General features: G+C 36.6%; 1 long non-coding RNA gene across 1 annotated transcript; it reads right to left on the bottom strand.

Moving 5' to 3' along the window:
- Positions 1–1,715: 1,715 nt before the first annotated feature.
- LOC129464052 (uncharacterized) lies at positions 1,716–23,705 on the bottom strand. The gene is made up of 3 exons (XR_008651410.2): positions 23,595–23,705; positions 1,896–1,992; positions 1,716–1,761 (listed from the first exon to the last, which is right to left on the bottom strand). It is a non-coding gene; the product is annotated as an uncharacterized lncRNA (long non-coding RNA).
- Between the last annotated feature and the right edge of the window lie 1,708 nt (positions 23,706–25,413).

Genomic DNA, 25,413 nt, shown 5'->3' with positions numbered 1-25,413 from the left:
AAAGAGTTGCAAGCTTCATCTTACTCCTCTGGCCTTCAATCTAATTCCGTTGCTATTTCAAAACCTTCAAGGCTTTGCGGTAGGTAAACAGACACAGACGTATTTTTGTTGTTCATTCTTTTCTCTGCCAAGATCACTACATACTGCACAAAGAAAGCCACTTAAAACACAGATGAAGAAACAGACCGAATAAAAAAATATGACCCATGATTAAAATACTCTCCTCATTGAAAAAAGTAAAAAACAGAAAAACAATTGTAATACTTAAGTGATACTTTGTTGAAGATAATATGCCTGAGATTGTGTATATTTTATATATATTTGATTAAATTTCTAAATATTTGCAAATGCCATTCTGAGCACACACTGTATAAATTTTAACTTTCTTGTAGAGTACATAGCTAACATGCACAATTAGATCGGCATGCATGCATACACATCCCCAGAGGTCCACACATTTAAAAACTTGTTAAGAAGTACAAGCCAGTCTTCTGCTGGAGTCTTTGAGATTTACACGGGTTAACTCTGCACTTCAAAGAAAATATAGCCTAAACAGCTATCAAATCCAAACCCTGAAAAATGGTGACGGACCCTTTAGCAGTATACATATTTCGGGTTTTTTAATCCCTTTTAAAAATCACAAATATATTTTTGTTTTTATTGTACTTATTTTAGTTAAGATATAAAGGTTAGATCATTTAACTGATAGAGAACACATTGCAAGACATTTATAATCACAGCAATATTTGTTGTTGGAGTCGGTGGCCAAGTTAGCAGATTGTAGGAGTTCACCTTGCCTTTGATGTCTCTAATGTTTATTTAAATTTTTATGCACCAATATTCAGATATAATTCACATACCATAAAATTCTTTCTTTAAAGTATACAATTCAGTGTTATTTTTAGTAGACTCATAGAGTTGTGTCACCACCACTCTTGACTACTTTTAGAATATTTTCATCACCCTCCAAAGAAACCCATATTCCCAGACAGTCAATACACATTTGCTCCTCCCCACCAGCCCCCGAGCACCACTTAGTTACCTTCTGACTCTATGGATTTGCCTAGTCTAGATATTTCATATAAAAGGAATCATTTAATGTATCCAGAAAGCAGAATATTTCTAATTTAAATATGACCATTAAGTAACAATGTCTATTTTTTAAAAAAGCTTAGACAAATAGGTCATTATATAAAAGGTGTTTACAAAAATTTCTAACACCAGAAGAACTGATTACACTAAGATACATGTTATAGATATATGTTGATATACATCTAAAAGGGTCTATTTACTTTTTCTCCTTTGGGAATAATTCAGAATGTTAGTTATTACTTTTGAATCTTTAAATTGAATGAAATATTTTTCTGAGTGATGCCACTTACCTTGTTTGCTGGTAGAGCTTAAAGAAGGCCATATTTTTATAATTATTGCCTAATTCTTGCAGACAAATTTTTATGAGAGATAGATTAATATTTTCATAAGGAGAATAAACTTTTAAATTATTTTAGAAAAATACAATGCTCAAATTTAATAATTTCAGAAAATGGAATAGTTATGCTAGATTAATTCATGTCACATATACATTTTATCTATATATAACCCAAGTATTAGTAGCAACACTCTAATCTTGTTCTTTTGATGAATTCTATGTATTTTTCAGGGTTTACTTGCTCATGGGCATTTTGGTCTACGAATTCCAGCTTCCACAAGGTGTCCTCAATATTATCACATTCCCCATAACTGTTCCCGATTCTGTACATCCTGTTAATTCAGATAGATTACTTTATCCTTTGGCTTTGATTTTATAATGTTCCACTTATATCAAGCATAGGAAAGGTGAAGGGAGTTTATATTTAAAGTAACGAAACCAACTTAAAATTGAATACTTAACTTACCTTTTATTTTACATCCTGTAAACCATTTCTGTTTACTTCTGCTTTACATTACTAAATTCATCCTTCTTTTATTGCCTCTCTTTTCCTGGTCTGTTCCCTTCACAAAAACAAAAGAAGGTAATGAAAAGAAAAATAAACATTCCCATCTTATAGAAGAAAAATTAGCTCTTTCGATCACCAACTTTCAAGATATGAACTGCATATTAAAACATAACAAATAAAAAAAAATGCACTTCCTTCTATCCTTCCTAAACAATGAAGATGTGCTCCAGTTCTCAACCTGTTCCTATCATTTCTGTCAAGAAAAGAGAAGACTATGAAGATAGCTGATGGCCCCTGCCTTTAAAGGGCAAATATGGTTACAGCTAATTGTGTTTTTAAGTGAAAATTTATATGCTATTAATTTCTACTAAATTGTATTACAATTTTACTCCACTGTAATTATTTTATATTTGTTCTTTACAAAGCAAAGTTTTTTTTGTTTGTTTGTTTGTTCGTTTTTGAGACGGAGTCTGGCTGTGTCTCCCAGGCTGGATGGCAATGGTGTGATCTCTGCTCACTGCAACCTCTGCCTCCCAAGTTCAAGCAATTCTCTGCCTCAGCCTCCCAAGAAGCTGGGACTATAGGCACCCACCACCACACCCAGCTAATTTTTGTATTTTTAACAGAGACAGGGTTTCACCATCTTGGACAGGCTGGTCTTGAACTCCTGACCTTGTGATCCACCCGCCTCAGCCTCTCAAAGTGCTGGGATTACAGGCGTGAGCCACAGCGCCTGGCCCAAAGCAAAGAGTTTATATTCAGATCTATGGCCAATTTTGTAATTATTTAGCAGCAATTAAGATAGGCTTCTGTGTTCACATTTAAATAATAGTTTAGTTTTACCTTACCTCTGTTCCATATTGAATTTGTAAATCTTGTTAGGAACAAGAGAAAAACTCTATTACATAAATGTTTATGGCAAAATTATATAGAATGACTAATACTATTATATTCTTTCAAACATTCACATTGATAAAGCCCATCACTATCTTGAAAAGGTAAATTTGGAGGAACCACACAATGACCCAAAGAGAGAAACTGGAAATGGTCCAGCACACAGGGAGAGCAATCTTTATCTCTAAACTGATCCAGATAGGAGATTTCAATTCCCCATACATCCAAAGCATTCTTAACTGGAGGTTCACAATGGATTCAGTCAATTTGACATTGTACTGACAGTATATGCAAATCTTAATCTTATGGTCATTTGTTCTCAGATAAAGGCTCATAGCTTTCAACATTTTTCAGATTATGGAATTAGCTTTTCAATGATTCAGAAACATTGGAATGACTGGGAACCACTGTTTTGAGAGACTGTCTTGCTATCAGAATACAGGGTGGACAGGTTTCCTTTGGGAGTAAAATACATTCTGAATGGCAAGTAAAAAAAATTAAATTGCAAGTTTCAATTATTAGTAAAGCATATTGATTTTATTTTTCACACTAGGGATACATTTTAGTGAATTGGCAAATGGTTTAATCAAAATATGCAAGTTGGTTTTCTGTTTTGTTTTGTTTTGTTTTGTTTTAAGACAGAGTCTCACTCTATAGCCCAGCTGGAGTGCAGTGGCTTAATGCAACCTCTGCCTCCCAGGTTCAAGTGATTGTCCTGCCTCAGCCTCCCAAGAGCTGGGACTACAGGCACCCACCACCACACCTGGCTATTTTGTTTGTTTGTTTGTTTGTATTTTTAGTAGAGATACGGTTTCACCATGTTGGCCAGGCTGGTCTCAAACTCGTGACTTCAAGTGATCCACCCACCTCGGCCTCCCAAAGTGCTGGGATTACAAGTGTGAGCCACTGTGTCCAGGTGCAGGTTAGTTTTAAATGATAATTACTTATAAAATTAAGGAATAAATTGCATCAATATCATTATGTAACAGTGGACACTAATGTCAATGAAGTCACTGATACTTTTCAGGCAGACAGTAGATAAACACCTATGAAGGGCTTAGGTAGGATTCTGAATTTGTAAGACAGATACACTTGATCTCTAAGGCCCATTCTAACTCCAAGATGTTCAGTAACTTCCAGGAATGTAATGATCATTGAGACTATTATTTTAAAACATGTGTCCCATATTATGTTCCCCAAAAATTTTCAGCAGTTGCTGTTCAAGATAAATTAACAGATAAATAAGTAACCAGTGAAATTGATTCTATGCCACTTAAAATTTATGATATTTTCATTAAGTAGTCATGGAGTGTCACTGGAAAATGTTCTAAAATGGCAAACATCATGAACGCTCACCCTCAGGACAGTTTTAAACACTGAATTCACATCTGAAATATATATGTTCACAATGAACATTTGAAAAATAAAATAAGTAGATACTTTGGAGAGGCTTTTGATGTTCTGAACTGTTGCAACCTTCATATAAGATTCTATCCCTCCAGCTCTGCCTGAGTCTTGTCATTATTCAAAGTGAGTAGCTGCTGCTTCTCTACAGAGGGCCTTGTTTCTTCCAGTCCAAGACTTTTCATTCTCTTCACTACCTTCTCTGAGAAATGTTTGCCTTTACTTCAAAAACGTCTCTATTCTCTCATCTTCTAATTAACCTACAATCCCTTTTTTGTTAAGTTGATGCGCTATTTTTTCCACCCTTTATTCCTGCTAATGTTTTTCTTGTTTTACCTTTCCTAAAGTTTGGTATTCCTCTTACTTAGACCTGTAATTAAAGTAACTTCTGAAGTCACATCACTCAAAGAAGGTTTCTCCATCAAATTGAATAAATGTTGATGATTCCCCACTAATATGATTCTGTTTTAACACCCCATTACACTTATTGCTTATCATTCCACATAATTAAACTTTGTGCTAAGCAAGCTATATCTTGCTACCCTATTGCAACACAAAAGTTTCAACTACCTTCCATACAAAAATCATCTCTACATGTCTTCCCAGTGAGTTTCTCCTGCTACAAAGAAAACTTATCTAGTTTTGTTTATGACATTATTTACATCATCTAGTTTAAAGCTATTTCACTAATTATATATGCAACCAAACTCCTTCAGTGTGACACAGAAATTTTCAAAGCATTATGGGCCTAAATTGAATGTAATCTGTCAAGTTGGTCTACCTTCAAACAGAATGAAACTAGGCTATCTTATCTTTCATCTCTGATATATATTTCTAATGATGCATTGTGTGACCCAATTAGGTATTTAAATGGTCATATAGCACTATTCCATTGACCTATATTCAAATTTCTTTTACTTGGAGATCAAACAATAGGATTTTTGCAATCCTGAATCTTGTATCCAAATTATTCATTATTTCTCTCATAGGTTTTAATAATTTACAAATTTGATGACCATTCATTTTAAATCTTACTTGAGTTGCTAAAAAGGTTAAGAAGGATTAAGGTGTTGGATAGGTGATAGGATTAGCTTGTAGCTCCCACTCGGATGGGCAGAGCATCGTGTGGAGACTCACAGACTGAACTTTTGTTCCAAGAACTACCACAGGAACGTACCAAGAAAGCTAAGGGAATCCACAGACCCTTTGAAGAAACTGGATCACTGCTACAGACTCCCTGAGACACAGAAAACCTGTGAGTCTGCTTTCTTTCTCAGTGGGGAGGCTCATGATTTGGATCAAGTTCTCAGCCCTGGTGACTGGCTACCTAGAAATAGACTTGCTGCTGTTGTGGGGATGTACAGTGAGAGTGAGACCAGCCTTTAGGACTGCAAGCTGTGTGGGAGTGGGGTGAGTCCTGTGACTGCCAGCTTTCCCCCACCTTCCTGGTGACCTACATGACTCAGCAGAGGCAGCCATAATCGCCTTGGGAATATAACTCCACTGGACTGGGAACCACACCCTCATGTCCCACAGCAGCCACAGCAAGCCCTAAGGAGAGGCTGAACTCAGACACTCCTATCTCTGCTGTCACCTGGTGGTTTTCTCTACCCGACCTGGTAGCCAAAGACAAAGGTCATAATCTCTTGGCAGCTCTAAGGCCCTGCCCACTGCCTGAGAAACCCAAATACTTAACCAGATATCCCCATGGCAAACCTGTAGCCTTCTTATAGGGCCACAGTGATGCGCTCTTGAAAGTGCCACCTCCTGGCTGGAGGCCAACCAGCACAAAACCACCACACTAAACAAAAACACAACCAAAGACCTTCATAGAGTTCACTTCACTTCCCTGCCACTTTCACCAGAGCAGCTGCTGGTATCCATGGCTGCAAGACCTGAGACAGGTCGCATCGCAGGATGCAATCTTTATAGTGTTTTTGTGGACACTCCCCAATACCAGCCTGGGGCCTGGTAGCTCTGCTGGATGGCTAGACCCAGAAGAGCAAAAACAATCACTACAGTTCAGCTCTCAGGAAGCCTCATTCCTAGGGGAAGGGGGAGAGCACCACATCAAGGGAGCACCCTGTGGGGCAAATAACCTAAACAGCAGCCCTTGAATCCCAGATTTTCCCTCTGACATAGTCTACTCAAATGAGAAGGAACCAGAAAAAGAATTACAGTAATATGACAAAATAAGCTTCTTTAACATGCAAAAGATCATACCAGCTCACCAGCAATGAATCTAAACCAAGAAGAAATCTCTGAATTGCCAGAAAAAGAATTCAGAAGATTGATTATTGAGCAAATCAAGGAGGCACCAGAGAAAGGTGAAATCTACCTTAAATAAATAAAGGATATGAAAGCAAAATTCTTCAGTGAAATAGCACAAATTAAAAACAATCATAACTTCTGGAAGTCAAAGACACATTTAGAAAAATGCAAAATGCACTGGAAAGCCTCAGCAATTGAATAAAACAAGCAGAAAAAATAAATTCAGAGCTTGAAGACAAGGCTTTCAAGTTAACCCAATCTTTCAAAGACAAAGAAAAAAGAATTTTAAAAATGAACAATGCCTTCAAGAAGTTTGGGACTATGCTAAAGTCCAAACCTAGGAATAATTGATATTCCCAAGGAAGAATAGAAATATAAATTTGGAAGATATATCTGAGGGAATAATTGAGGAAAACTTCTCCGGCCTTGCTAGATATCTGGACATTCAAATACAAGAATCTCAAAGAACACCTGGGAAATTCATTGCAAAAAGATCATTGCCTAGGCACATAGTCATCAAGTAATCTAAAGTCAAGACAAAAGAAATAATTTTAAGAGCTATGAGGCAAAGCATCAGGTAACCTATAAAGGAAAACCTGTCAGATTAACAGCAGATTTCTCAGCAGAAACCCTACATTGTAGAAAGGATTGGGGCCCTAATTTTAGCCTCCTTAAATGAAAGAATTATCAGCCAAGAATTTTGTATACAGCAAAACTAAGCTGCACAAATGAAAGAAAGATTCAGTCTTTTCCAGACAAACAAATGCTGAGAATTTGCCACTACCAAGCCAGTACTGCAAGAGCTGCTAAAAAGAGCTCTAAATCTTGAAACAAATCCTCAAAATACACCAAAATAGAATCTCCTTAGAGCATAAATCTCACAGAACTTATAAAACAATGAGACAATAATAATAATAATAATAAGGCATTCAGGCAACAAATAGAACAATGAATAGAATAGTATCTCACATCTCAATACTAATATTGAATGTAAATGACCTTAATGCTCCACTTAAGATACGGAATGGCAGAATGGATAAGAAATCACCAACCAAGTTTCTGCTATCTTTAGTAGACTCACCTAACACATAAGAACTCACATAAACTTAAGGTAAAGGGATGGAAAAAGATATTCCATTCAAAAGGACACCAAAAGTAAGTAGGTGTAGCTATTCTTATATCATATATAACAGAGTTTAAAGCAACAGCAGTTACAAAAGACAAAGAGGGATATTATATAATGATAAAACGACTAGTCCAACAGGCAAGTATCACAATTCTAAATATATATGCACGTAACACTGGAGCTCCCAAATTTATAAAACAGTTACTACTAGACCTAAGAAATAAGATAAACAGCATCACAATAATAGTAGGAGACTTTAATACTCTACTGACAGCACTAGACAGGTCATCAAGACAAAAAGTCAACAAAGAAACAATGGACCTAAACGATACACTACAACAAATAGACTTAACAAGTATCTACATAACATTCTACCCAACAACCACAAAATGTACATTCTATTCATCAGCACATGGAACATTCTCCAAGATGGACCATATGATAGGCCACAAAACAAGTCTCAGTAAATTTAAGACAATCAAAATTATATCAAGTACTTTCTCAGACTACAGTGGAATAAAATTGGAAATCAACTCCAAAAGGAACCCTCAAAACCAAGAAAATACATGAAAATTAAATAACCTGTTCCTGCATGATCATTGGGTCAACAATTAAATCAAGATGGAAATTAAAAAATTATTTGAACTGAAGAATAATAGTGACATAACCTATCAAAACCTCTGGGATACGGCACAAGTGGTGCTAAGAAAAAAGTTCATAGCATTAAATGCCCACATCAAAATGCCAGAAAGAGCACAAATAGACAATCTAAGGTCACACCTCATGGAACTGGAGAAACAAAAACAATACAAACCCCCAAATCCAGCAGAAGAAAAGAAATATTGAAGGTCAGAGCAGAACTAAATGAAATGGAAACAACAGCAACAAAATAATACCAAAGATAAATGAAACAAAAAGCTGGTTCTTTGAGAAGACAATAAAATTGATAGACCATAAGCAAGACTAACCAAGAAAAGAGGAGAGAAGATCCAAATAAGCTCAATTAGAAATGAAATGGGATTACTGAAACCACAATTACTGATACCAAAGAAATACAAAAGCTTATTCAAAGCTACAATGAACAACATTATGCTCATAAACTAGAAAACCTAGAGGAGACAGATAAATTCCTGGAAATATATGACTCTCCTAGATTAAACTAGGAAGATACAGAATCTCTGAACAGACCAATAATAAGCAGCAAGATTAAAGTGGCAGTAAAAAAATTCCCAACAACAAAAAAAGTCCAGGTCCAGACAGATTCACCACTGAATTCTATTAGACATTCAAAGAAGAATTGGTACCAGTCCTCTTGACATTATTTCAAAAGATAAAGAGAAAATCCTCCCTAAATCATTCTATGAAGCCAGTATCACCCTAACACCAAACCAGGGAAGAACAAACAATAAAAGGAAACTACACACAAATGTCCCTGATGAACATATGTGCAGAAATCCTCAACCAAATGCTAGCAAACTGAATCCAACAGCATATCAAAAATATAATCCACCACGATCAAGTGGATTTCATACTAGGGATGTAGGGATGGTTTAACATATATAAGTCAATAAATGTGATACACCACATAAACATAATTAAAAGCAAAAATTACGTGGTCCTCTTAATAGATGCAGAAAAAGCATTTGATAAAATCCAGCATGACTTTATGACTAAAAGCCTCAGCAAAATCGACATAGAAGGGACAAACCTTAATGTAATAAAAGCTGTCTACAACAAACCCACAGCCAACATACTGAATGTAGAAAAAGTTGAAAGCATTCCCCCTGAGAACTGGAACAAGACAAGGATGTACACCTTCACCACTTCTATGCAACATAGTTCTGGAAGTCCCAGCCAGAGCAATCAGACAAGAGAAAGAAATAAAGGGCAACCAAATTGGTAAATAGGAGGTCAAACACTTGGTGTTTGCTGGTGATATGGTTATATACTTAGAAAACCCTAAAGACTCATCCAAAAAGTTCCTAGAACTGGTAAATGAATCCAGCAAAGTTTCAGGATACAAAATTAATGTACACAAATCAGTAGCTCTGCTACACACTAACAGTGACCAAGTTTAGAATCAAATCAAGGACTCAATTCCTTTCATAATAGCTGCCAAAACAAACAAGCAAACAAACAAACAAAAAACAAACCTTACGAATATATACCTAATCAAGGACGTGAAAAACCCCTGTAATGAAAACTGCAAAATGCTGCTGAAAGAAACCTCAGATGACACAAACAAATGGAACCACATCCTATGCTTATGGATGGGTAGAATCAGTGTTGTGAAAATGACTATACTGCCAAAAGAAATCAACAACTTCAACGTAATTCCCATCATAATACCACCATCATTCTTCACAGAACTAGAAAAAACAATTCTAAAATTCATATGAAACCAAAAAAGAGCCCACATAGACAAAGCAAGACTAAGCAAAAAGAACAAATCTGGAGGCATTACATTACCAAACTTTAAATATACTATAACACCATAGTCACCAAAACAGGATGGTACTGGTATAAAAATAGGCACATAGACCAATGGAGCAGAATAGAGAACCCAGAAATAAAGCGAAATAGTTACAGCAAACTGATCCTCAACAAAGCAAACAAAAACATAAAGTGGGGAAAGGACACCCTATTTAACAAATGGTGCTAGGATAATTGGCAAGCCACATGTAGAAGAAGAATGAAACTGGATCCTCATTGCTCACCTTATACAAACATCAACTCAAGATGGATCAAAGACTTAAATCTAAGACCTGAATTCTTAAAGATTATAGGAGATAACATTGGAAAAACCCTTCTAGGCATTGGCTTGGGCAAAGACTTCATGACCAAGAACCCAAAAGTAAATGCAACAAAACCAAAGAAAGATAGGACTTAATGAAACTGAAAAGCGTCTGCATAGCAAAAGAAATAATCAGCAGCGTTAACAGACAACTCACAGAGTGGGAGAAAATCTTCACAATCTATACATTCAACAAAAGACTAATATCCAGAATCCACAAAGATGTCAAAGAAATTAGCAAGAAAAAAAAAACAAGCAATCCCATCAAAAAGTAGGCTAAGGACAGGAATAGACAATTTTCAAAAGAAGATATACAAATGGCCACCAAGTATATGGAAAAATACTCAACGTCACTAATGATCAGGTAAAAGCAAATAAAAACCACCATGTGACACCAACTTATCCCTGCAAGAATGTTCATTATCAAAAAATAATAGATACAGATGTTGGTGTGGAGGTATACTAGTACAACCACTATGGAAAACAGTGTGGAGATTCCTTAAATAACTAAAAGTAGATCTATCTTTTCATCCAGCAATCCCATTACTAGGTATCTACCCGGAGGAAAATAAGTCATTATACAAAAAAGATACTTACATATGCATGTTTATAGCAGCACAATTTGCAATTGAGCCCAAATGTCCATCAATCAATTAGTGGATAAAGAAAATGTGAGATATATATCTATATCTATACACACACACACACACACACATATACATACATGTATATAGGAATACTACTCAGCCATAAAAAGGAATGAAAGAATGGCATTCACAGCAACCTGGATGGAAATGGAGACTATTATTCTAAGTGAAATAACTCAGGAATGGAAAACTAAACATTGTAACTCACTCATATGTAGAAGCTAAGCTATGAGCACACAAAGGCCTAAGAATGATACATTGGACTTTGGGGACTTGGGAGCAAGGGTGGATGTGGAAAGTAATAAAAGTCTACACACTGGGTACAGTGTACACTGCTCAGGTGATGGGTGAACCAAAATCTCAGAAATCACCACTATAGAACTTATTCATGTAACCAAACACCATCTGTTCCCCAAAAACCCATGGAACTAAAAAAAAAAAAAAATACAAAATCAAATAAATAAATAAATAGATTAAATATGCAGGGTTAATGCCAGAGTAATGTGCCATACTCCAGGAATTTCATTCAGGTCAGCAATTTTCAAATAAAAAAAATAATGAAACACAGTAAAAACTACATTTTATATTGTACCCCAGAACACACATGTGTGTGCTTATTTAAGTATATCTAAATTCAATTAAATTTAATAATTTAATTATTGTCGCTACTATGAATTAACCATTCTTACATTTTCTGTTCTATTTTGTTCCATTCTATTTCATTATCTGTAAGTTACCGGTTATGTTTCACACTATTAGCTATTGCTATGTGACAAAACAGTCTAACGAAATCTCATTTCTTTCTTCCATGGATCAGCTGAGATTTTGCTGATTTAGTTTAAACTTGGCTGGGCTTGACTCCAAACTGCATGTTAGGTTGAATCCGTCAAACTACGTGTTCCTGACTCTCTTTTAACTGGAACAGGTGAGTTAAACTGAGCATGTTCTACTTATAGCAAAAGAAAAAACAAAACAAAAAATATATGCTAGGTTGGACAAGTGGAATAACCTAGACATGCTCTTTTTCATAGCAATGGCAGAAACATAACAGGTTAACCTAATTGCACAAAGCATGTTTTATGGTTCTGCTTGTTTTTCTGTTTGCTAGAATCTCATTTACCCAGTCACATGGTTGAGACTAAAATCTAAGGTGCAGAAGTATATTTTACTCACTATGAGGCAAAATCAAGCCATGTGACTAAGGCCGATATCATGGAGAGAAGTATATCCCCAGCAAAGTGGTGTCACAGAAGGAGCAAGTATTCGTTTGTCAATAATCTAATATACAACCCTCATCAAAATACTTTCACAACTGATTTATGAGCTACCACAAAAGTTCCAAGTTGATATTGGTCAGAGCCCTATGAACATAATTATTCATCAAATGACTAATCCACTATGTGTTTGTATTTAGTTTATAATATTCCATAAACATAAAATTATATGTCACATGACTATTTGAAGTCCAGACTCTCCAAATTTATCATATTTTGTTGGGATACCAACACTACTAGAAAGTTAAAATTAGGTCAGCTCAACACATAATCAACCAAATATTTTATAATGTTTAATAATCAATGTAGCCCCATCTACATATTTATAAGCTCTCACTTGAATAATTCATTTTACCATTGTGTTCAGAAATAATATTTGATGTTCAAAACTATAGGTTGACCATTAGGTAAAATGTAATATTTAGATATAATACTGCTTTTTTCAAAAAGATAATTGCTGAGTGTCCCCTTGTTGAACTTTTTTTCTCAATATTTCCCCTTCTGCATAAACTTTCTTAATAAATATGTTTTTAATGAAACATTTTATAGTTTGTGTGCATTTGCATATATATATACACATACACACATATATATACACACACACACATATATGTATAGATACACACCCACATATACATTAATTGGTTAGGATGAATTTCCTTGAAATCAGGGGATATATTTGTTTATCTTAACTCTATCTTCTAAATTCCTAGTTCAGGGACTACAGCTTAAAAAGTTTTTGATAAATGAGTAATGACACAGACTCTCATTTAAAAATTTGCTACACTGATATGTTTCTAATAATCTATCATTATTACTTTCCTCTCAATATCTCAAATATCTCTGAAAGTGGTTCAGTAATCTCCTTTAAAAAATGGAATATTACCTATAGAAGATAGATGGACTAGGTAAATTAAATTCATTTAGGGTTGTTTTATTAAAAATGTTACTTACCCTTATTTTTTCTACTATCAATCTGATTCTGTTTATATTTTTCAGTTGGAAAGTTAGTTGTGAGAAAATCTAATAAAGGTATAACTGGAATTTCATTTTTTTACTACTGAGAAAGTATTCCCAAACAAGTTTTCCAGATTGTGCATTGGTCCTGAATGTCAGGCCTCTGAGCCCAAGCTAAGCCATCATATGCCCTGTGACCTGCATGTAAATGTCCAGATGGCCTGAAACAAGTGAAGAATCACAAGAGAAGTGAAAATGGCCTGTTCCTGCCTTAACTGATGACATTCCACAACAAAAGAAGTGAAAATGGCTGGTCTCTGCCTTAACTGATGACATTACCTTGTGAAATTCCTTCTCCTGGCTCATCCTGGCTCAAAAGCTCCCCCACTGAGCACCTTGTGACCCCCACCCCTGCCTGCCAGAGAACAATCCCCTTTGACTGTAATTTTCCTTTACGTACCCAAATATCATAGAACAGCCCCACCCCATCTCCCTTCCCTGACTCTCTTTTCGGACTCAGACCGCCTGCACCCAGGTGATTAAAAAGCTTTATTGCTCACACAAAGCCTGTTTGGTGGTCTTTTCACACGGACTCGAGTGAAACTGAAGTCAGTGGAAAAACTTTGACATGGGTATTGTAAGATTTTGATCAATATGTCATCATGAGATATGTGTGTGTATAGATATATTATATGATATATATTATGTATATTTAATGGCAATAACTGTAAGTACTTTTGCACCAACCTAGTATTATAATTAGGAGATATATGATGACTATATGTATAAATTCATTTATAGATATATACCCCATATATTATATATACACACATATATAAACACACATACACACATACACATATACACATAAATAGCTCACAATTATATAAACAGTTAAAATTTAGTGTAATAATTGCTGTTGAAGAGATTTGGATGAAGTGATTTGAGAGCATTATGTATAAACAATTTAATGCAGTCTGGAGAACAATTTAGGAGAGGTGTACTACTGTCATTTGTTTGAGCTGGCACATGAAGAATGGGCAGGGATTTTCAAAAGAAAAAAAGTAGGAAATTTTGGGAAAAAACCTATTCTTATGCATTAATACAAGGACTGAGAGCAATCAGAAATGAAGTATAACTGAGGATATTGAGGTGTTCTTTAAGATAGGAGTTTATGTAAATACATTGATATTAGAAAGTGGAGATAAACAACATAAGAGGACAGAATATGAAGTAGCTTTATACTGAAGTTCAATATGTGGCCTGAGAAAAACGTAAGTCAAAAGTATTTTGAAATCTGAAAAGTGACATAATCAATTATGCTTCTTTGGAAGAGTACCATGGCTATAGTGTGTGAAAGTTGTTTGGAAACACAGACAAGACATATGGTTTCTGAAATAAATCAGAAGGAATATTATTTGAATCCGAAGTAAACAATATAAGTAAATGTTAAAAGATGAAAGTCAATTTTAGAGATATTTCTGGTATATAACTGATATGATTTAGTGATCAATAGGATGTTGAAAAGAGGAAGAAGTGGAATATGATTAATTAAACTTAATTGAAGTTGATATCAATGAGCAGAAAAATTGAGAAAGGAGAGAAGAGAGAGAAAATGTTTTTTATATCTGATGTACATGCAATACATTCAGATTAACAGATTCCTGGAAAAAAATGGTTTACAACTAGAAAGAGAGATGAAAATGAAAATGTGAATACAGATGTGGAGTATCTCAAGAAAAAAATAAGATAAATGATGTAAACTAGGGAAACAAATATTTAAGGGTTACACAATAGAAAAGGAAGGAGCTATAAAAAAAGGAGAAAATGTAAAAAAAAAAAAAACATTAAGAACGGAGAGTTTTAAGCTGTAGGGAATTGTTTATAGTCCCAAATTGTATAGAGATACACACTGAATGAGGACTAAAATATTTTTTATTTGAACATGAAATGCTTGATAATTTCAGCATGAATATTTTTAGTAGATTGGTAGAGTAAGAAATCGTAGTTTAGAAGTATATGAGAATTGTAGAAGTGGATACAGTAAGCTAAATACTTTTGCAAAATGTTCAGAAAGTAGGCAAATGTTATGGAGTGGTATGAGGTATTTTGGAGCTAAGGAAAATTTTTATATGTTGGAGATAAATTTGTCGTGATTCATGTGGAGGAAATGGAGCCAATGGAGATGAAAATAAATGACACAGGAATACGCCGAACAGCAATGTGCAAGGAAAGTCGGAAAGAAATGGAGCTGATCCATATTTGAAAAGCCTTAATATACAAATAATGAAATAAATTATTTTTGTTTTTCTGCATGAAAGGCAGAATTGGAACACTCTAGGTTATATGGTTTGGTTCTGTGTCCTCACCCAGATCTCATGTGGAATTGTAATTCTCACGTGTCAGGTGAAAGGCATGGTGAAACGTAATTGGATCATGGGGATCAATGCTCCCCTTTCTGTTCTCTTAATAATGAGTAAGTTATCATGAGATCTGATAGTTTGAAAGTGTATGGCATTTCCCTCTTCTCTCTCTCTTCTGCCATCATGTAAAGAAGGTCCCTGATTCGCCTTCACCTTTTGTCGTGATTGCAAGTTTCCTGAAGCCTCCCAGTCTTGCTTCCTGTTAAGCTTGAAAAACTGTGAGTCAATTAAACTTCTTTTCTTCATAAATCACTCAGTCTCAGGTAGTTCTTTACAGCAGTGTGAAAATGAACTAATACAGAAAATTGGTACTGAGAGAAGTTGGCATTTCTATAAAGATACCTGAAAATTTGGAAGCAACTTTGGAACTGGTTAGCAGGCAGAGGTTGGAACAGTTTATAGGGCTCAGATGAGTGAATGTTTGCAACTTTCTAGAGGCTTGTTGAATGGTTGTGACCAAAATTCTGATAGTGAAATGGACAGTGAAGTCCAGGATGAAGTGGTCTCAGATGGAGATGAAAAACTTACTGGGAACTGGAGTAAAGGTAACTCTTACAATGCTTTAGCAAAAAGACTGGCAGCATTTTGCCTCTGCCCTAGAGATCTGTGGAACTTTGAACTAGAGAGAGATGTTTTAGGGTATCTGGCAGAAGAAATTTCTAGGCAGCAAAGCATTCAAGATGTGACTTGGCTTTTTCTAAAATTGTACACTCATATGCATGCAAAAAGAGATGGTCTGAAACTGGAACTTATATTTCAAAGGGAACCAGACCATAAAAGTTTGAAAAATTTGCAGCCTGACCCACGTAGTAGGAAAGAAACGCATTTTTTGGGGAGAAATTCAGGCCTGCTGCAGAAATTTGCATAAGTAATGAGGAGCAGATGTTAACAGCCAAGACAATGGGGAAAATGTCTCCAGAGAATTTCAGACATTTTCATGGCATCCCCTTCCATCACAGGCCTAAAGGTCTAGGAGGGAAACATGGTTTCATGGTCGGAGTCCAGGGCCCCATTGTTCTGTGCAGCGTTGGGACATGGCACCTTGTGTTTCAGGCACTCCAGCTAAGGTCATGTAGCTAAAATGGGCCAGGGTACAGCTTGGGCCATTGCCTCAGAGACTGCAATCATGAAGCCTTGGCAGTTTCCAAGTGGCGTTGTGTCTGCGGGTGCATAGAAGGCAAGAATTGAGGTTCGGGAACCTCTGCCTAGATTTCAGAGGCTGTATAGAAACACCTGGATATCCAGCAGGAATTCTGCTTCAGGGACGGAGCTCTTATAGAGAACCTCTACTAGGGCAGTGTGGAGGGAATGAGAAATGTGGGGTTGGAGCCTTCACACTGAGTATCCACTGGGGCACTGGCTAGTGGAGCTGTGGGAAGAGGACTGCTGTCTACCAGGGGCCAGAATGTTAGATCTACTGACAGCTTGTACCGTGTACCTGGAAAAGTCACAGGCACTCAACACCAGCTCATGAAAGCAGCCATGGGGGCTGTACCCTTCAGAGTCACTAGGGTGGAGCTGCCAAGGTCTTGGGAACCTGCCTCCTGCGCTAGTGTACCCTGGATGAGAGACATGGAATAAAAGGAGATTATTTTGGAGCTTTAAGATTTCATGACTGCCCTGCTGGGTTTTGGACTTCTATGGGGCCCATAGCCCCTGTTTTTGTCCAATTCTCTGATTTGGAATGGACCGTTTGCCCAATGTCTGTACCCCATTGTATCTCAGAAGTAACTAAATTGTTTTTGATTTTACAGGCTCATAGGTGGAAGGAACTTACCTTGTCTCAGATGAGACTTTCGACTAATGCTGGAATGAGTGAAGACTTAGGGCGACTGTTGAGAAGGCATGATTGGTTTTGAAATATGAGAAGGACATACAATTGGGAGGGACCAGGGGTGGAATAATATATTTTGGCTCTGTGTCCCCACCCAAATCTTATGTCGAATTGTTATTCCTACATGTCAGGGGAAGGGCCTAGTGAGAGGTAATTGGGTCAGAAGAGCGGATTTCCCCCTTCCTGTTCTTGTGATAGTGATTTCTTATGAGATCTATTGGTTTAAAAGTATGTAGCACTCCCCCAACCTCTCTCTCTCTACTGCCACCTTGTAAAGAAGGTCCTTGATTTCCTTTCACCTTGTGCCATGATTGTAAGTTTCCTGAGGCCTCCCAGTCATGCTTCCTGTTAAGCCTGTGGAACTGAGTCAAACCTCTTTTCTTCATAAATTACCCAGTCTCATGTATTTCTTAATAGTAGTGTGAGAATGGACTAATACACTAGGTAAGTTTAGATTTGAGTAAGATTGATACCTTATGATCAGTACTTTCTTAGTTACATGAGCAAGATATATTTTATTCTCAGAATATGGTGGTAGAGAAAACTGATTAAGAACATTAGGAGTTTTCATATAAAAGAATAGAAAAGTAGGATGACTAAGAATAAACTAAAAATTGCTTAAAATTTTAGCTCCTGCAGGGCCTCAGTCGTGAAGACTAACCTTATTAGATATTTCCCCTATAGTATTGTCAGTTTTGACTTACTGCCACTTTAGAATTTTATCTCAGCAACACTACGAATATTTATGCACTTTCTCTAACTAGGGAAGCTGGTTAAGTTTGGTGTTCCTGATATTCTCTGATTATTGTAAAACACAATGGAAAATTTGTATCATTGCCCATGTTGCCTCATCTAGTTGAAATCCACACATTCGCTTGCCTGAAAGGTTATCGACATTCCCTCTCAACTCAAAATATTGCCCCTCCCTAACCCTTTAAACCCACTGCACATTCTGAAATACATGGTCAGTTACTATTAAACAAATTTTCCTTGTAAACTCTTCTCTGAGCAACTGCATCACTTTTTTGCTCTAATAAAATTATATCCCATTTTAAAGACAACCTTTGAGTCACCCCTGGCTGGCACCATGGAAACAGGCTCCAGGACTGCCCTGTGCAAGGCCAGTCCCCATGGCTGTACCCCTTAAGTCAACCCTATAGCTCCAAGCTACAGCATACAGAGGGTGAAGGGCTGCTCCAGCAGACCCAGGGTCCATGCTTATCTCAGTAATCTCCAGTGCTAGGTTGGCCCCAAGAGACATAGGTTCTAGAACTGCCCCTGTGGAACCAGGTTACAGGTCAGCCCTTGTGGATAGAGGACCCGGATGAGACTTACTAGACCTAGACTCCAGGACAGAACCTACTCACCCCACGTCGAGCTGACCTCTGTGGCACCAGGAACCAGAACAGCATCTGTGATCCCAGAATCCCACATACCCATACCCATACCTATACCAAGGCCCCATGCCTGTCCCAGCACCAGGCCAGCCCTAGCTTCCTATAGCCTCAGGCTTCTGGGGACATGGGGTCCAGGCTGGCTTTAATAAACCCAGGGTCCAAGACCACCCCAGAAGACCCTGGTGCCAGGTTAGCCTTCAAAAATCAAGGCTTTGGAACTAGCCATGCAGACCCAGGCTCCACACCAACTCCTGTGGACTTAGGATTCATGCCTTCCCCCATGGACTCAAGCCTGTTCTGTGGTCTCAGTGTTGTCCTGGCACTGGTGTGTGCCTAAAACCTGAAGCCATGTTGGCTGATTGATCTCTGAGCTGGTGTGGCATCTAGGCTGTGCCTGGAGCCTGAGACAATGGAATGGCCTTGAATGCAACTCCAGGCCTGCCTCAGTGAAATCCAGCATTGGGGAGGCACCCATGGCCCCAGACTCTAGACCTATTTATATGCTACCTACAAGAGGCTCACTTCAGCTTCAAGGGCACAAATGGATTGAAAGTGAAAGGATGGAAAAAGCTATTCCTTGACAAAGGAAACAAAGAGAAAGCAGAGCTAACTATTCTTATATCAAATAAAACAATCTTTAAGGCAAAAACTGTAAAAAGAGACACTATAATTGTCAGAGTAATGCTGGCCATAGTAGGATGATTTTGGATGATCTCACTCATATGTGAAATTAAAATAGTCCAACTCATAGAAGCAGAGAATACAGTGGTGGTTACCAGGGGATAGGGGTGGGTGAGGAAGAGGAGGAAGGGGATATGTTCATCAAAGCATACAAAATTTTAGTTAGATTGAAGAAATAATTTCAAAGATTTATTGTACATCATGGTGACCATGATTAATAACAATGTATTGTATTCTTAAAAATGGCTAACAGATAAATTTGTGTTCTCCACACAAAAAATAATAAGCATATAAGATAATTCACGTTAATTTGCACAATCTTGACTTCTCACATGTATAAATATTTCAAAACACCATGCTGTACATAATAAGCATATATAATTTGTAATGTTAAGCAAATTTTTTCTTTTTTTTATTATTGTACTTTAAGTTTTAGGGTACACGTGCACAATGTGCAGGTTTGTTACATATGTATCCATGTGCCATGTTGGTGTGCTGCACCCATTAACTCGTCATTTAGCATTAGGTGTATCTCCTAATGCTGTCCCACCCTCCTCCCCCCACCCCACAACAGTCCCTGGAGTGTGATGTTCCCCTTCCTGTGTCCATGTGTTCTCATTGCTCAATTCCCACCTATGAGTGAGAACATGCAGTGTTTGGTTTTTTGTCTTTGCGATAGTTTACTGAGAATGATGTTTTCCAGTTTCATCCATGTCCCTACAAAGGACATGAACTCATCATTTTTTATGGCTGCATAGTATTCCATGGTGTATATGTGCCACATTTTCTTAATCCAGTCTATCGTTGTTGGACATTTGGCTTGGTTCCAAGTCTTTGCTATTGTGAATAGTGCCGCAACAAACATACGTGTGCATGTGTCTTTATAGCAGCATGATTTATAGTCCTTTGGGTATACACCCAGTAATGGGATGGCTGGGTCAAATGGCATTTCTAGTTCTAGATCCCTGAGGAATTGCCACACTGACTTCCACAATGGCTGAACTAGTTTACAGTCCCACCAACAGTGTCAAAGTGTTCCTATTTCTCCACATCCTCTCCAGCACCTGTTGTTTCCTGACTTTTTAATGATTGCCATTCTAACTGGTGTGAGATGGTATCTCATTGTGGTTTTGATTTGCATTTCTCTGATGGCCAGTGATGATGAGCATTTTTTCATGTGTTTTTTGGCTGCATAAATGTCTTCTTTTGAGCAGTGTCTGTTCATATCCTTCACCCACTTTCTGATGGGGTTGTTTGTTTTTTTCTTGTAAATTTGTTTGAGTTCATTGTAGATTCTGGATATTAGCCCTTTGTCAGATGAGTAGATTGGGAAAATTTTCTCCCATTTTGTAGGTTGCCTGCTCACTTTGATGGTAGTTTCTTTTGCTGTGCAGAAGCTCTTTAGTTTAATTAGATCCCATTCATCAATTTTGGCTTTTGTTGCCATTGCTTTTGGTGTTTTAGACATGAAGTCCTTGCCCATGCCTATGTCCTGAATGGTAATGCCTAGGTTTTCTTCTAGGGTTTTTATGGTTTTAGGTCTAACCTGTAAGTCTTTAATCCATCTTGAATTAATTTTTGTATAAGGCGTGAGGAAGGGATCCAGTTTCAGCTTTCTACATACGGCTAGCCAGTTTTCCAAGCACCATTTATTAAATAGGGAATCCTTTCCCCATTGTTTGTTTTTGTCAGGTTTGTCAAAGATCAGATAGTTGTAGATGTGTGGTATTATTTCTGAGGGCTCTGTTCTGTTCCATTGGTCCATATCTCTGTTTTGGTACCAGTACCATGCTGCTTTGGTTACTGTAGCCTTGTAGTGTAGTTTGAAGTCAGGTAGCGTGATGCCTCCAGCTTTGTTCTTTTGGCTTAGGATTGTCTTGGCAATGCAGGCTCTTTTTTGATTCCATATGAACTTTAAAGTAGTTTTTTCCAATTCTGTGAAGAAAGTCATTGGTAGCTTGATGGGGATGGCATTGAATCTATAAATTACCTTGGGCAGTATGGCCATTTTCACCATATTGATTATTCCAGCCCATGAGCATGGAATGTTCTTCCATTTGTTTGTATCCTCTTTTATTTCATTGAGCAGTGGTTTGTAGCTCTCCTTGAAGAGGTCCTTCATGTCCCTTGTAAGTTGGATTCCTAGGTATTTTATTCTCTTTGAAGCAATTGTGAATGGTAGTTCACTCATGATTTGGCTCTCTGTCTGTTATTGGTGTATAAGAATGCTTGTGATTTTTGTACATTGATTTTGTATACTGAGACTTTGCTGGAGTTGTTTATCAGCTTAAGAAGATTTTGGGCTGAAACGATGGGGTTTTCTAGATGTACAATCATGTCATCTGCAAACAGGGACAATTTGACTTCCTCTTTTCCTAATTGAATACCCTTTATTTCCTTCTCCTGCCTAATTGTGAGGCTGCCTACAGGGGCAGCAATTTCTTTTTTTTTTTTTCTTTTGAGACTGAGTCTTGCTCTGTTGCCGAGGCTGGAGTTCAGTGGCGTGATCTGGGCTCACTGCAAGCTCCGCCTCCCGGGTTCACGCCATTCTCCTGCCTCAGCCTCCCTAGCAGCTGGGACTACAGGCGCTCACCACCACGTCTGGCTAATTTTTTGTATTTTTAGTAGAGACGGGGTTTCACCATGTTAGCCAGGTTGGTCTCGATCTCCTGACCTCATGATCTGCTTGCCTGGGCCTCCCAAAGTGCTGGGATTACAGGCGTGAGACACCGTGTCCGGCCAGGGTCAGCAATTTCCTCTGTTATAGTCAGGTTTCATTTCAGGCACTAAAGTGACGGAAATGTTTAAACATGTTAAAAATGTGGAAGACTTTTCAGATCACAGAGCAGGAATTTCAAAGAAATTGCAAAGGAAGAAGATAGAAAATTTTCAGATTAGGTTACATGCTTAGTGTTATATAGGTAGGAGAATACAGTGATAATGAACTCGAGGCCAGGAAACATGGCTCTTGAATGCTCAGTGCCTGGTGCAGCATCTACCATAAAATTGGTGCTTATAAATATTTGTTGATAAAAATAAAACACATAAACCATGCAATTTGCCTCTATAATATTGTGACTGTTAACCATTAAAAATCTAGTGGCAAAATCCTTTGAAATGCTTAAGTAAATGGTTCCTTTTACTGTTTATGAGGAATTTATTCTTATTTATTTATTATTAGCAAACTGAATCTCATTGTAAATTTTTCAAAACGAATTGGCGTTAAATTGTCCTTAGCTTGTAGGTACAATATTAAATTGTTGGCATAAATACAATTTAGGACAAATCTGATTCTGAGACTGAGGATGCCACTTCATTCACACAGATACCTATGACAAAAATCACTATTTGATAAAATCTTAATCATTGCTACAGGAAGGTGTTCTTACCCTTTATTGATCAATCAAAATGTGTTATGGCCACTACGGAGTATGGGAATTCATTTAAAATTGTGTGTACTCGTGATACAGATATAAACAACCACTAATGTAATTGCTGTAGCATTATGTATAGCAAAACAGTAGGTATTCAAACTGCTACATATGCAGATAGAAGCCAGCAAAAAACACAGACAGTATCTTTATGCCATTATTCCAGATTAGGTATAAGGCAAATGATGACTCATTATATTAACAGCAAGTATAGATGACATGCAGAATAAACATTTAAAGCACTGCCAGACTTATTTGCATGTCTTAAACTTCGTTGACCCCATCATTTAAAATTTTGCTTTTTAACTATCCACCATGTTAATTTTATCTATATTTTCAAATTTATAAATAATAGTCATTAATATAACACTATATAATAATAACTTAGAAATATGGTAACTACCATATTTCATTATTGAGAAGAACTTCAAATAAACTTTATTCAATCTCCTAACTTTACAAAAATAGAAACAGGCACAGAGAGAAGGTCATAGAGCCAAAAAAATGATAAGATTTAAACTCACATCTGTTAATTCTCTGTTCAGTGTTTTTACACTCCTGCCTCATCTCAGTTCATGTTGAACTGTGCAAGCTGTTGCATGTGACACAGATGAGAAAGGCATGCAATCTGTTCTGGAGATGTTTAAAAATGGAGAGGATAAAGAACGAGACATATACATGTAGTAGTATATTTTGGAATAAGATTTTTAAAAATAAGAACTTATGGTGTAAAAAGACTTTTTTTTAAAAGAAAAAAACACAACAAATACATGAGAGATGGAGAATAACATAATCATATCAAATTAGGAGTGTCAAGAGAGGCTTCAGTGGTTGTGACTGAAAGCTGCCTTATGTGATAGACAGGGTTTAACCATGAGGTGTTTCAGATGATGGAAGTAATAGAATCAACGGCAGGAGCAGGGGGAGGTTAAAAATGCCGATTTGTGAGGAATCTTAAGGCTAAATTAAATTGAAGATTGGATAAACAGCTTGACATGAGGCTGGAAAAATATACTGGGACAACATGAAGAATTTAGAAATATTTGGATTGTTTTTAAGAATTCAAATATGACAAGTATGTATGATAAATTTTAGTTGGGATGTAAGAGTTTGTGAAATTATTGAATTTTTTAAGTTGCTCCATGATAAATGGAATAAAGCATGAACTAGAGTGAAGGCAGCAAGAATAACAAGGGGCCTACTGATACACTTAAGGAAAAATACCTTGAATAAAATGTAGTTACCACAGTTATTATTTCATATGTATTTATTTAAATTACACATATGGTTATATAGTTATTTAATTTACTTTTTATAATTGGTTCACAAATCAAAATGAAATAACATAGATATTCAGGAATTTTGCTTCTATGCATGCCCCTATCTTCTCACTTACCTTTACACAGATATTAATTTTTATTAGTCTTATATAATTTAGCGTTTCTTCCAATACAAGCAAATGTGTCTATATACCCTTATTTCCTTATGTTCTTACACAGATGAATTCAGATTATATAAACTCTTCTGCTTGACCACTTAATAATGTCTAAATATCTCTCCCTATAAATACACAGAAATCTTTCTTTTTTTTTGTAATAGCTGTATTGTCATTGTGAGGCTTATGCAACCAGTCTCTTGTAGATGGATATCTTTTTTCAATTTTTTTCTATTACAAATTATGCTACATTAAGTAAAACTGGATATGCCACATTTTGTACAAGAGTGTAGGTGGATCTCTAGAAAATAACTTTAACTTTTTCCAGAAGTAAGTCTGCTGGGTTAAGAACAGATGCATTTGTAATTTTGGTACATATTGCCAAATTACTCTTACTGTAGTTGCATCACTCTACCCTCCCATTAACAATATATGAGACTGCTGCTATCCCTAGCCAGTAAACAGAGCTGACGAACTTGGGGATGCTGCAATCTGAGGAGTGAAAAATGCTATTTCAGCTGCGTTTGTAAACATTTTGACCAAAGATATCTTCTCATTTGTCTTGGAGGTGATTTGTGTTACTTTTTATGTGATCTATTGCTTCATGTCATTTGTCTATTTTCTTGTTAGATTTTTGCCTTTTTCTTTTAATTTTTTTTTACAAGCTTTCTAATGTGAGGTAGATTTGTCTGTGATTTGAGATGCAGATATTTTCACAAATGGATTATTTTATCTTGCCTCCTGAAATATTTTTATGTAAGCAGATTTGTTAATTTTTAGTGACTTCTGAATTTTTAATCAGAATTAAGAAGGTTTCCTAATTTATAATGGTATTGGCTAGTGTTTTATTCCTGTTTGTGTGTTTAATATTTGAAACACTGATACATTTGGAATTTAATCTGGTATAC

Source organism: Symphalangus syndactylus, chromosome 15 (assembly GCF_028878055.3).
Source record: "Symphalangus syndactylus isolate Jambi chromosome 15, NHGRI_mSymSyn1-v2.1_pri, whole genome shotgun sequence".
Classification (NCBI taxonomy): Eukaryota; Metazoa; Chordata; class Mammalia; order Primates; family Hylobatidae; genus Symphalangus; species Symphalangus syndactylus.
This window is presented reverse-complemented; position numbering and strand designations above follow the sequence as displayed.